The sequence below is a fragment of the Cololabis saira genome, chromosome 5 (assembly GCF_033807715.1).
Source record: "Cololabis saira isolate AMF1-May2022 chromosome 5, fColSai1.1, whole genome shotgun sequence".
Taxonomy (NCBI): Eukaryota; Metazoa; Chordata; class Actinopteri; order Beloniformes; family Belonidae; genus Cololabis; species Cololabis saira.
The window spans coordinates 44,798,837-44,811,835 of record NC_084591.1 but is presented as its reverse complement, the minus strand read 5'-3'; the positions used below and the strand labels follow the sequence as shown (position 1 = coordinate 44,811,835).

Sequence of the window (12,999 nt, the reverse complement as noted above, 5' to 3'; positions counted from 1 at the left end):
GGTGGAAGCTGCTGGGGTTTGGTGGTGGAAGCTGCTGGTAGTGAATCTGCTGGTGTTGAAGCCACTGGGGTCTGATGGTGGAAGCTGCTGGGAGTGAATCTGCTGGTGTTGGAAGCTGCTGGGGTATGGTGGTGAAGCTGCTGGTAGTGAATCTGCTGGTGTTGGAAGCTGCTGGGGTATGGTGTCGAGCCACTGGGGTCTGGTGTTTAAGATGTCATTTGGCTGCATGTGTGTAAAGAATCTTGTCAGAAGTGGGATTTGAACCCACGCCTCCACAGGGAGACCAGAAACCTCAGTGAAGATGAAGGAAATAGTCAGTCCTTGAGTCTGGCGCCTTAGACCACTCGGCCATCCTGACGCTGCTTCTGGCAGTTCACAAAGTTATCAAGGACAGAAGATGACAATCTTGGTTTCTGAAGACAATTTGAAATGTTGTTTAACCATGATAGTTGTCCTATTATTAAATAGAGGACACGTTTATATAGATAGATAGATAGATAGATAGATAGATAGATAGATAGATAGATAGATAGATAGATAGATAGATAGATAGATAGATAGATAGATAGATAGATAGATAGATAGATAGATAGATAGATAGATAGATAGATAGATAGATAGATAGATAGATAGATAGATAGATAGATAATGCTTCAGGTAATTATTACGTTGAAAGGTAGTAAACCCCTGTTGCAAGGGGAGCTGCTTGAATCTGGTGTTGATGCTGCTGTGGCCTGGTGTTGAAGCTGTAAGGGCCTGGAGGTGAAGCTTCTGATGGTGAAGCTGCGGGTAGTGAAGCTGCTGGTGTTGAAGCCACTGGGGTCTGATGGTGGAAGCTGCTGGGGTTTGGTGGTGGAAGCTGCTGGTAGTGAATCTGCTGGTGTTGAAGCCACTGGGGTCTGATGGTGGAAGCTGCTGGGGTTTGGTGGTGGAAGCTGCTGGTAGTGAATCTGCTGGTGTTGGAAGCTGCTGGGGTATGGTGGTGGAAGCTGCTGGTAGTGAATCTGCTGGTGTTGGAAGCTGCTGGGGTATGGTGGTGAAGCTGCTGGTGGTGAAGCTGCTGGTAGTGAATCTGCTGGTGTTGGAAGCTGCTGGGGTATGGTGTCGTAGCCACTGGGGTCTGGTGTTTAAGCTGTCATTTGGCTGCATGTGTGTAAAAAATGTTGTCAGAAGTGGGATTTGAACCCACGCCTCCACAGGGAGACCAGAAACCTCAGTGAAGATGAAGGAAACAGTCAGTCCTTGAGTCTGGCGCCTTAGACCCCTCGGCCATCCTGACGCTGCTTCTGGCAGTTCACAAAGTTATCAAGGACAGAAGATGACAATCTTGGTTTCTGAAGACAATTTGAAATGTTGTTTAACCATGATAGTTGTCCTATTATTAAATAGAGGACACGTTTAGATAGATAGATAGATAATGCTTCAGGTAATTATTTCGTTGAAAGGTAGTAATCCCCTGTTGCAAGGGGAGCTGCATGAATCTGATGTTGAGGCTGCTGTGGCCTGGTGTTGAAGCTGTTAGGGCCTGGTGGTGAAGCTTCTGATGGTGAAGCTGCGGGTAGTGAAGCTGCTGGTGTTGAAGCCACTGGGGTCTGATGGTGGAAGCTGCTGGTAGTGAATCTGCTGTTGTTGACGCCACTGGGGTCTGATGGTGGAAGCTGCTGGGGTTTGGTGGTGGAAGCTGCTGGTAGTGAATCTGCTGGTGTTGGAAGCTGCTGGGGTATGGTGGTGAAGCTGCTGGTAGTGAATCTGCTGGTGTTGGAAGCTGCTGGGGTATGGTGTCGAAGCCACTGGGGTCTGGTGTTTAAGATGTCATTTGGCTGCATGTGTGTAAAGAATCTTGTCAGAAGTGGGATTTGAACCCACGCCTCCACAGGGAGACCAGAAACCTCAGTGAAGATGAAGGAAATAGTCAGTCCTTGAGTCTGGCGCCTTAGACCACTCGGCCATCCTGACGCTGCTTCTGGCAGTTCACAAAGTTATCAAGGACAGAAGATGACAATCTTGGTTTCTGAAGACAATTTGAAATGTTGTTTAACCATGATAGTTGTCCTATTATTAAATAGAGGACATGTTTATATAGATAGATAGATAGATAGATAGATAGATAGATAGATAGATAGATAGATAGATAGATAGATAGATAGATAGATAGATAGATAGATAGATAGATAGATAGATAGATAGATAGATAGATAGATAGATAGATAGATAGATAGATAGATAGATAGATAGATAGATAGATAGATAGATAGATAGATAGATAATGCTTCAGGTAATTATTTCGTTGAAAGGTAGTAATCCCCTGTTGCAAGGGGAGCTGCATGAATCTGATGTTGAGGCTGCTGTGGCCTGGTTTTGAAGCTGTTAGGGCCTGGTGGTGAAGCTTCTGATGGTGAAGCTGCGGGTAGTGAATCTGCTGGTGTTGAAGCCACTGGGGTCTGATGGTGGAAGCTGCTGGGGTTTGGTGGTGGAAGCTGCTGGTAGTGAATCTGCTGGTGTTGAAGCCACTGGGGTCTGATGGTGGAAGCTGCTGGGGTTTGGTGGTGGAAGCTGCCTGTAGTGAATCTGCTGGTGTTGGAAGCTGCTGGGGTATGGTGGTGAAGCTGCTGGTGGTGAAGCTGCTGGTAGTGAATCTGCTGGTGTTGGAAGCTGCTGGGGTATGGTGTCGAAGCCACTGGGGTCTGGTGTTTAAGCTGTCATTTGGCTGCATGTGTGTAAAAAATGTTGTCAGAAGTGGGATTTGAACCCACGCCTCCACAGGGAGACCAGAAACCTCAGTGAAGATGAAGGAAATAGTCAGTCCTTGAGTCTGGCGCCTTAGACCACTCGGCCATCCTGACGCTGCTTCTGGCAGTTCACAAAGTTATCAAGGACAGAAGATGACAATCTTGGTTTCTGAAGACAATTTGAAATGTTGTTTAACCATGATAGTAAATAGAGGACACGTTTAGATAGATAGATAGATAGATAGATAGATAGATAGATAGATAGATAGATAGATAGATAGATAGATAGATAGATAGATAGATAGATAGATAGATAGATAGATAGATAGATAGATAGATAGATAGATAGATAGATAGATAGATAGATAGATAGATAGATAGATAGATAGATAGATAGATAGATAGATAGATAATGCTTCAGGTAATTATTACGTTGAAAGGTAGTAATCCCCTGTTGCAAGGGGAGCTGCTTGAATCTGGTGTTGAAGCTGTTAGGGCCTGGAGGTGAAGCTTCTGATGGTGAAGCTGCTGGTAGTGAATCTGCTGGTGTTGAAGCCACTGGGGTCTGATGGTGGAAGCTGCTGGTAGTGAATCTGCTGGTGTTTAAGCTGTCATTTGGCTGCATGTGTGTAAAAAATGTTGTCAGAAGTGGGATTTGAACCCACGCCTCCACAGGGAGACCAGAAACCTCAGTGAAGATGAAGGAAATAGTCAGTCCTTGAGTCTGGCGCCTTAGACCACTCGGCCATCCTGACGCTGCTTCTGGCAGTTCACAAAGTTATCAAGGACAGAAGATGACAATCTTGGTTTCTGAAGACAATTTGAAATGTTGTTTAACCATGATAGTTGTCCTATTATTAAATAGAGGACACGTTTAGATAGATAGATAGATAGATAGATAGATAGATAGATAGATAGATAGATAGATAGATAGATAGATAGATAGATAGATAGATAGATAGATAGATAGATAGATAGATAGATAGATAGATAGATAGATAGATAGATAGATAGATAGATAGATAGATAGATAGATAGATAGATAGATAATGCTTCAGGTAATTATTTCGTTGAAAGGTAGTAATCCCCTGTTGCAAGGGGAGCTGCATGAATGTGATGTTGAGGCTGCTGTGGCCTGGGAATTGAAGCTGTTAGGGCCTGGTGGTGAAGCTTCTGATGGTGAAGCTGCGGGTAGTGAAGATGCTGGTGTTGAAGCCACTGGGGTCTGATGGTGGAAGCTGCTGGGGTTTGGTGGTGGAAGCTGCTGGTAGTGAATCTGCTGGTGTTGAAGCCACTGGGGTCTGATGGTGGAAGCTGCTGGGGTTTGGTGGTGGAAGCTGCTGGTAGTGAATCTGCTGTTGTTGACGCCACTGGGGTCTGATGGTGGAAGCTGCTGGGGTTTGGTGGTGGAAGCTGCTGGTAGTTAATCTGCTGGTGTTGGAAGCTGCTGGGGTATGGTGGTGAAGCTGCTGGTAGTGAATCTGCTGGTGTTGGAAGCTGCTGGGGTATGGTGGTGAAGCTGCTGGTGGTGAAGCTGCTGGTAGTGAATCTGCTGGTGTTGGAAGCTGCTGGGGTATGGTGTCGAAGCTGCTGGGGTCTGGTGTCGAAGCCACTGGGGTCTGGTGTTTAAGCTGTCATTTGGCTGCATGTGTGTAAAAAATGTTGTCAGAAGTGGGATTTGAACCCACACCTCCACAGGGAGACCAGAAACCTCAGTGAAGATGAAGGAAACAGTCAGTCCTTGAGTCTGGTGCCTTAGACCACTCGGCCATCCTGACGCTGCTTCTGGCAGTTCACAAAGTTATCAAGGACAGAAGATGACAATCTTGGTTTCTGAAGACAATTTGAAATGTTGTTTAACCATGATAGTTGTCCTATTATTAAATAGAGGACACGTTTAGATAGATAGATAGATAGATAGATAGATAGATAGATAGATAGATAGATAGATAGATAGATAGATAGATAGATAGATAGATAGATAGATAGATAGATAGATAGATAGATAGATAGATAGATAGATAGATAGATAGATAGATAGATAGATAGATAGATAGATAGATAGATAATGCTTCATGTATTTATTACGTTTTAAGGTAGTAATCCCCTGTTGCAAGGGGAGCTGCATGAATCTGATGTTGAGGCTGCTGTGGTCTGGTGTTGAAGCTGTTAGGGCCTGGAGGTGAAGCTTCTGATGGTGAAGCTGCGGGTAGTGAAGCTGCTGGTGTTGAAGCCACTAGGGTCTGATGGTGGAAGCTGCTGGGGTCTGATGGTGGAAGCTGCTGGTAGTGAATCTGCTGGTGTTGAAGCCACTGGGGTCTGATGGTGGAAGCTGCTGGGGTTTGGTGGTGGAAGCGGCTGGTAGTTAATCTGCTGGTGTTGGAAGCTGCTGGGGTCTGGTGTTTAAGCTGTCATTTGGCTGCATGTGTGTAAAAAATGTTGTCAGAAGTGGGATTTGAACCCACACCTCCACAGGGAGACCAGAAACCTCAGTGAAGATGAAGGAAACAGTCAGTCCTGAGTCTGGCGCCTTAGACCACTCGGCCATCCTGACGGTGCTTCTGGGAGTTCACAAAGTTATCAAGGACAGAAGATGACAATCTTGGTTTCTGAAGACAATTTGAAATGTTGTTTAACCATGATAGTTGTCCTATTATTAAATAGAGGACACGTTTATATAGATAGATAGATAGATAGATAGATAGATAGATAGATAGATAGATAGATAGATAGATAGATAGATAGATAATGCTTCAGGTAATTATTACGTTGAAAGGTAGTAATCCCCTGTTGCAAGGGGAGCTGCTTGAATCTGGTGTTGATGCTGCTGTGGCCTGGTGTTGAAGCTGTTAGGGCCTGGAGGTGAAGCTTCTGATTGTGAAGCTGCGGGTAGTGAAGCTGCTGGTGTTGAAGCCACTGGGGTCTGATGGTGGAAGCTGCTGGGGTTTGGTGGTGGAAGCTGCTGGTAGTGAATCTGCTGGTGTTGAAGCCACTGGGGTCTGATGGTGGAAGCTGCTGGGGTTTGGTGGTGGAAGCTGCTGGTAGTGAATCTGCTGGTGTTGGAAGCTGCTGGGGTATGGTGGTGAAGCTGCTGGTGGTGAAGCTGCTGGTAGTGAATCTGCTGGTGTTGGAAGCTGCTGGGGTATGGTGTCGAAGCTGCTGGGGTCTGGTGTTTAAGCTGTCATTTGGCTGCATGTGTGTAAAAAATGTTGTCAGAAGTGGGATTTGAACCCACACCTCCACAGGGAGACCAGAAACCTCAGTGAAGATGAAGGAAACAGTCAGTCCTTGAGTCTGGCGCCTTAGACCACTCGGCCATCCTGACGCTGCTTCTGGCAGTTCACAAAGTTATCAAGGACAGAAGATGACAATCTTGGTTTCTGAAGACAATTTGAAATGTTGTTTAACCATGATAGTTGTCCTATTATTAAATAGAGGACACGTTTAGATAGATAGATAGATAGATAGATAGATAGATAGATAGATAGATAGATAGATAGATAGATAGATAGATAGATAGATAGATAGATAGATAGATAGATAGATAGATAGATAGATAGATAGATAGATAGATAGATAGATAGATAGATAGATAGATAGATAATGCTTCAGGTATTTATTACGTTTTAAGGTAGTAATCCCCTGTTGCAAGGGGAGCTGCATGAATCTGATGTTGAGGCTGCTGTGGTCTGGTGTTGAAGCTGTTAGGGCCTGGAGGTGAAGCTTCTGATGGTGAAGCTGCGGGTAGTGAAGCTGCTGGTGTTGAAGCCACTAGGGTCTGATGGTGGAAGCTGCTGGGGTTTGGTGGTGGAAGCGGCTGGTAGTTAATCTGCTGGTGTTGGAAGCTGCTGGGGTATGGTGTCGAAGCCACTGGGGTCTGGTGTTTAAGCTGTCATTTGGCTGCATGTGTGTAAAAAATGTTGTCAGAAGTGGGATTTGAACCCACGCCTCCACAGGGAGACCAGAAACCTCAGTGAAGATGAAGGAAACAGTCAGTCCTTGAGTCTGGCGCCTTAGACCACTCGGCCATCCTGACGCTGCTTCTGGCAGTTCACAAAGTTGTCAAGGACAGAAGATGACAATCTTGGTTTCTGAAGACAATTTGAAATGTTGTTTAACCATGATAGTTGTCCTATTATTAAATAGAGGACACGTTTATATAGATAGATAGATAGTGTTAGGATTTAATGAAATTATTGAAGCTCAAAACTGTCTAAGCTCTCTCTTCAAAGTAATCTCATTCTGATTAAGAGCAAAAGGTTTAAATTAGATTAGAAGTTAAATACAAATACACATTGTAGGAGAGGAGACGGGGAAAGGTGACACCTTAAGGTGATTCCTCCTTCATCTTGCTCTCCTAATGAAATTAATTTGCAATACACATGCAATGGGGAGAAACAGATGTTTAGCATTGGGGGGTCTGATCTGCGGTCTGGTTTGACACCTCAGATGGGAGACAGACAGTAAAGGAAATGTAGAGCTGGAAGTGACAAAGTTTGGGGGTTCTTTCACGTCTCTTAGGCTCAACCAATGAAAATCATTTGCAAAGAACACCCTCCTTTTTCAGTATAAAACAGATGGGATCGATGACTACCGCGTGATTTTCTCTTGTACCATACGTGGTCTGAGAGAAGTCTCCTCCGGCCGGAAAAAACCTTGTGCTTGACATGATTCAAAGTTGTTAACCTGTGATTCTTTCCACTAGTCTTTCTTGATTCACCAGACAAACGAACACCAGATTCTTTCAATGGTGACCCCGACGTGATCTGGTTGTTTCCTGACTGTGGAATTGTGGAGAGGAGCTCTGGAAGTTTTCATGCAGACAACCAAAATCCTGACTAGTCAAAAGGTAAGCAGAAACCGCTGATGAGTAGAAATTTCTGCACATTGGATTTATCAAATTAATATTGGTTGTCTGATTGAATTCTTCCCAAGCTCATAAAGATTAAAAATAGGTTTTGTCTTTTGATGTGTCATGCACAACGTTAATTTTTTAAGTTTGGGTTGGAGTCCCTCAGGTCAGAGTCCTGTAAACGCTGTATTTTTCTGTTTTAGTTAAGTTTCGGTTGGAGTCCCTCAGGTCAGAGTCCTGTAAACGCTGTATTTTTCTGTTTTAGTATAGCAAAAGTTATTTATGCGGGTCAGAGTCCCTCAGGTTGAATTCCTGTAAACGCTGTATTTTTAATGCGGGTCAGAGTCCCCAGGTGGAATCCCTGTAAACGCTGTATTTTTCTGTATTAACGTGGTGCGAGACGCTCGCTGTATTATCACTGCTGGCGCGCCTGCGTTTGTATGTGTGTAAATCCTTCTGTTTAAATTTGGGGGAGTCAGAAAAAGCACTTAAAAATACAGATTTAATTCGGTCAGCTGTTAGTAATTAGTAAGATAAATAAATAATTGTTTGTTTTTGTGGGTGGTTGTTTATCCGATTTGATTTGATGGTTCAGTGTATGAACTCATTTTATATGAGAACAGAATTCCTGCTCCTGAACAGATCGGATACACTGTCAGGGATTTATTTTTTTGGGATTGGTGTAGTTAACAAAGGGTATGTTACTAGGGTGATGTATCCAGCTGTTAAATAAAGCTGGTGGAGAGTCGGGTTACCCTCAATGATTCAGCACACGGAGTGACTTCGTGTTGAAACTTCTTATCAGACGGCTCCATTCAGGGAAATTAATCCATTTGCAGCTGGACATACCTAGTGTATGATTTTGCATGTACAAATGTTGTCTACTAAAATGATCGATGTGTGGTCGAAGTGTGAATCCGGCTCTTTTGAATCGATTCTGTATTCGACTCTGACCAGGTGGTTAGAAAAGGTTCCCAAATCTGATCGTAACAATGCCCGACGCAGATTTGTATTATGGGTTGAGGAAATGCAGAAGCGTGGCCTGTTCCCCGACACAGAAGGAGGGCCTGTTGAGGTAGACACATTTACATCAATTATTCAACAAGCTGCAGAGAGCCTAAAGGCAGCTTGTTTGGAAAAGGAGAAAGCAGCCATCTTGAAGAAAAGGCGGGCCGTCAAGGCTGTAAATAAGGCAGATAAATTTTATTCAGATTGTCAATGTTTCTTAAGCGAGTTAAAGTTCACGATATCACAAGAGGAGAGGGACACAGTTTATCTCCTGAGAGTACGGGAGTTATGGCTTGATGTATTGGTGAAAAGTCAACTGGGGGAATCTAGGGATGAGATCAATGATGAAAGATCTGAGAAGCGGATGTTACAAACTAGAGACCCCCACCCTGGCCCTCCCTCCTCCTTTCTCCCGACATCTCAAGCCCCCCCCCACTATGACCCTTTGTTTTCTCCTCAACAGTCAGAATTCTATACACACCCCCACCACTCTGGGGTGAGACCACATTCGTTTATGCGTGGTGTACCTTTCCGGGGACGGGGAAGACAGACAAACAATACACGATCTGGTCAGAACTTGTGTTTCCGTTGTGGACAGCCGGGGCACTGGCAGAGACAATGTGGAGCTCGCTTTGCTGGTCTACCTAATGGGAGTAGGGTTCGACTGTAGGTTTCTTAGTAGAAGTAGACTATAGTGGAATCAGAATATAAATACACATGTGTGTACACGTGATACCATAGGGAATAATAATATTAATGTCTTAACGTATTGATGAATATAGTGTGTCAAGTCCGTGCACGGCTGGGTAACTTTGTTTATGATTCTGAAGTTCAGATAATTTTGGGACCTCATCTGGAATGACGTTTGCAGTGGTTAACCACACTGATGAGCAGACAGGAGGTTTTGTTTCTGGAAGTCTAAGCAATCCTGGGCCCATATACAGAGATTAGCAGTTTTCTGCCTTAGTTATTGGATTGCCTTAAACTACCCGTAACAAGCGACTCTCATGTCTTAAAACATTCTACTTGTGTTAAAAGTATTTAAAGTAGTCAGAGATTCGATTACTTCAGATCATAAGTAAAGTTTGAACACATAAGGACACACTTAAATGAAAAGAAATGTCAAATAACAGAATTGTGTTGTCTATTATTGTTTTGCTTGTCATGTATAATGTATGTCTGTTATGTAGTATTAATTTGTGCCCTCTCCCCCTGCGAGCCCCCCCTCCCCCCTTTTTTTTTTTCCCGGACTGGCAATCAGTCCTCTTTTGTTTTGTTTTGGGAAACGTCACAGTGGGTGGGAGGCGCCCCCACCAATATTGAGAAAGCCAGAGGTGACAAACAATGACCCCCCAGCCCCCCCCCCCCTAATTTAATTTTCTTGGAGATTAGTTCTCTCAAAATTTTGGTAAATGGAAAGGTGTGGTGGTAATGGAAGTTTTGTGATCATAGAACATGATTTAGTATACCGGTATGTTTTTTTTTTTATTTTAGTAAAAAAAAAAAAAAAAAGAGGGTGGAGGATTGATGACCCAGAGAGGTGTGGTGTGTGCAGTGTGCTAAGTAGAGCTGCACTGGTTTCTGTGGGACCTTGACTGGAAAGTTACCCCTGGTACAGAACCACTTACAGAAATCAACTTCGGATCCATCTCCTACGCTGCTTCAATGTGCAGCACTGTCCGTCTTCAGGTCAGAGACGACAAAGCTGTGTCGGCTGATGATATGAACTTCATCTGAATACGAGGTGGGCTTTCGCACAAGACTCTGACAAAGAAAAGACTGATGGATAACGACCGGGTCTTCTTCTAAAAAGGTGCAACTGTATCTGTCGAAACTATGCTTGGACACTGGCGAAGGTCTACAGCTCTGTGGTGCAGCCTGTGGTGCTGAAAGGCCGAGGTTTTCTGCGGATGCCTGGTGTTGCAGTATTGGGGTGATTATGGGTATACTGCACACACTCATTTCCTACTGTTTTGTTCCAATGGGTCATCGGTTTTACATACTTTTTCATAGAGCTGGTTGGATATTATTTTACGATTTTTATATTTTATTTTATGTTTTTCGGGGGATTAGTTTGAAAAGATGGTTATCTGTCCAAAGTGTGCCCATGCCTGTTGAAAGAATAAGAAAAAAAAAAAAAAAAATGGGGGGATAGTAGACAATGTTAGTAGACAATGTTATTCGGTCATAGTGATATCAATCATAATAATTTCAGACTGATTAGTGGACTTAGTGCTAGTCTATGGTTTATACAGTATATGATCAACTCGCCTAAATGTTTTAACACGCGGAGTGCATGAACCTACACTAAATTCTTTGAATCTATTATTTTCATAAACAGCAGGTGCATTTATGATATTAGATGTACCACGTCATAGGAATACAAACTACTTGCATGCCAGTTTTCTAATCACTAACACCTGTTGTTTAAATTTGTTACAAAGGGGCAAGGCTCAACTGAGATTATAGATAGACAGTTATTACCGTGCAACCTGTCCGTTCTGTTTTTTGAGTCATACAGGGATATGGAATGAAACCTTTTCCAGGCTAGGAGAAGACTCCCCTGTCTATCAGAGTGGCAGGAGCCACTCTAGGACCATGACAGAGACATTCCAGGGCCTGAGTGGATGCTTGAGTAAAGGCTACTTGGATGCAACAGCAAAAAACTTGGGAGACATCGGAGGACAACTTTCATCACCTGGACGCAGGACTCCGATCTACAGGAAATCATGGAGAGATGGAGTGCTTTCGTCTCCAAAAGAACAATGGATTATTTTTTGAATGCAGGACTCCGATCTACAGGAAATCATGGAGTGGGTATGCTTTCGTCTCCAGAAGAACAATGGATTATTTTTTGAATGCAGGACTCCGATCTACAGGAAATCATGGAGTGGGTATGCTTTCGTCTCCAGAAGAACAATGGATTATTTTTTGTTGCCGTAAACCTGGACACCTGGATTTCCCCATTTTTGACTGGAATATATAACGGACTTGACACATGGTTATACTGATTTATTTGGTTTATTTGTGAAATGCTCATCCATTATGAGATGTACAATTGTTTACAATATGAATATTCAGACTTCCACAGCTTTAAATTTATGATTGTTGTTGAATGTATTTGTATATTAATCTGTATGTATGGTTCTTGATATTTGTGGGTTTTCTCTTCTGTTGCTCTGCTTGTATCTTCACATCTGGTGGTCATGTTTAATATTGCAGGATTGGGACTCTGTTTTGTCTATACAGCTAAGCAGGGTGTTCTATTTTATAAGAAAGGGGGTAAAAAAACAACACATATATTTTTATATCCCAGTGGACATTTTTACATGGTTGATTTGAAAAACATGAATTAATCATGTTTTGAGTGGAAGTTGTTAGGATTTAATGAAATTATTGAAGCTCAAAACTGTCTAAGCTCTCTCTTCAAAGTAATCTCATTCTGATTAAGAGCAAAAGGTTTAAATTAGATTAGAAGTTAAATACAAATACACATTGTAGGAGAGGAGACGGGGAAAGGTGACACCTTAAGGTGATTCCTCCTTCATCTTGCTCTCCTAATGAAATTAATTTGCAATACACATGCAATGGGGAGAAACAGATGTTTAGCATTGGGGGGTCTGATCTGCGGTCTGGTTTGACACCTCAGATGGGAGACAGACAGTAAAGGAAATGTAGAGCTGGAAGTGACAAAGTTTGGGGGTTCTTTCACGTCTCTTAGGCTCAACCAATGAAAATCATTTGCAAAGAACACCCTCCTTTTTCAGTATAAAACAGATGGGATCGATGACTACCGCGTGATTTTCTCTTGTACCATACGTGGTCTGAGAGAAGTCTCCTCCGGCCGGAAAAAACCTTGTGCTTGACATGATTAAAAGTTGTTAACCTGTGATTCTTTCCACTAGTCTTTCTTGATTCACCAGACAAACGAACACCAGATTCTTTCAATAGATAGATAGATAGATAGATAGATAGATAGATAGATAGATAGATAGATAGATAGATAGATAGATAGATAGATAGATAGATAGATAGATAGATAGATAGATAGATAGATAGATAGATAGATAGATAGATAGATAGATAGATAGATAGATAGATAGATAGATAGATAATGCTTCAGGTAATTATTACGTTGAAAGGTAGTAATCCCCTGTTGCAAGGGGAGCTGCTTGAATCTGGTGTTGATGCTGCTGTGGCCTGGTGTTGAAGCTGTTAGGGCCTGGAGGTGAAGCTTCTGATGGTGAAGCTGCGGGTAGTGAAGCTGCTGGTGTTGAAGCCACTGGGGTCTGATGGTGGAAGCTGCTGGGGTTTGGTGGTGGAAGCTGCTGGTAGTGAATCTGCTGGTCTTGAAGCCACTGGGGTCTGATGGTGGAAGCTGCTTGGGTTTAGTGGTGGAAGCTCCTGGTA

At 43.2% G+C, this 12,999-nt stretch overlaps 9 non-coding genes across 9 annotated transcripts; all 9 read right to left on the bottom strand.

The window, feature by feature from the left end:
• Positions 1 to 243: 243 nt before the first annotated feature.
• trnal-caa (transfer RNA leucine (anticodon CAA)) lies at positions 244 to 358 on the bottom strand. The gene is made up of 2 exons: positions 321 to 358; positions 244 to 289 (listed from the first exon to the last, which is right to left on the bottom strand). It is a non-coding gene; the product is annotated as a tRNA-Leu (tRNA).
• An 806-nt stretch (positions 359 to 1,164) lies between these two features.
• On the bottom strand, positions 1,165 to 1,279 carry trnal-caa (transfer RNA leucine (anticodon CAA)). Its single transcript has 2 exons — positions 1,242 to 1,279; positions 1,165 to 1,210 (listed from the first exon to the last, which is right to left on the bottom strand). It is a non-coding gene; the product is annotated as a tRNA-Leu (tRNA).
• A 562-nt stretch (positions 1,280 to 1,841) lies between these two features.
• Positions 1,842 to 1,956, bottom strand: trnal-caa (transfer RNA leucine (anticodon CAA)). The gene is made up of 2 exons: positions 1,919 to 1,956; positions 1,842 to 1,887 (listed from the first exon to the last, which is right to left on the bottom strand). It is a non-coding gene; the product is annotated as a tRNA-Leu (tRNA).
• A 772-nt stretch (positions 1,957 to 2,728) lies between these two features.
• Positions 2,729 to 2,843, bottom strand: trnal-caa (transfer RNA leucine (anticodon CAA)). Its single transcript has 2 exons — positions 2,806 to 2,843; positions 2,729 to 2,774 (listed from the first exon to the last, which is right to left on the bottom strand). It is a non-coding gene; the product is annotated as a tRNA-Leu (tRNA).
• A 526-nt stretch (positions 2,844 to 3,369) lies between these two features.
• Positions 3,370 to 3,484, bottom strand: trnal-caa (transfer RNA leucine (anticodon CAA)). Its single transcript has 2 exons — positions 3,447 to 3,484; positions 3,370 to 3,415 (listed from the first exon to the last, which is right to left on the bottom strand). It is a non-coding gene; the product is annotated as a tRNA-Leu (tRNA).
• A 908-nt stretch (positions 3,485 to 4,392) lies between these two features.
• On the bottom strand, positions 4,393 to 4,507 carry trnal-caa (transfer RNA leucine (anticodon CAA)). Its single transcript has 2 exons — positions 4,470 to 4,507; positions 4,393 to 4,438 (listed from the first exon to the last, which is right to left on the bottom strand). It is a non-coding gene; the product is annotated as a tRNA-Leu (tRNA).
• A 662-nt stretch (positions 4,508 to 5,169) lies between these two features.
• On the bottom strand, positions 5,170 to 5,283 carry trnal-cag (transfer RNA leucine (anticodon CAG)). The gene is made up of 2 exons: positions 5,246 to 5,283; positions 5,170 to 5,215 (listed from the first exon to the last, which is right to left on the bottom strand). It is a non-coding gene; the product is annotated as a tRNA-Leu (tRNA).
• Positions 5,284 to 5,939: 656 nt separating this feature from the next.
• Positions 5,940 to 6,054, bottom strand: trnal-caa (transfer RNA leucine (anticodon CAA)). Its single transcript has 2 exons — positions 6,017 to 6,054; positions 5,940 to 5,985 (listed from the first exon to the last, which is right to left on the bottom strand). It is a non-coding gene; the product is annotated as a tRNA-Leu (tRNA).
• Positions 6,055 to 6,650: 596 nt separating this feature from the next.
• Positions 6,651 to 6,765, bottom strand: trnal-caa (transfer RNA leucine (anticodon CAA)). The gene is made up of 2 exons: positions 6,728 to 6,765; positions 6,651 to 6,696 (listed from the first exon to the last, which is right to left on the bottom strand). It is a non-coding gene; the product is annotated as a tRNA-Leu (tRNA).
• Between the last annotated feature and the right edge of the window lie 6,234 nt (positions 6,766 to 12,999).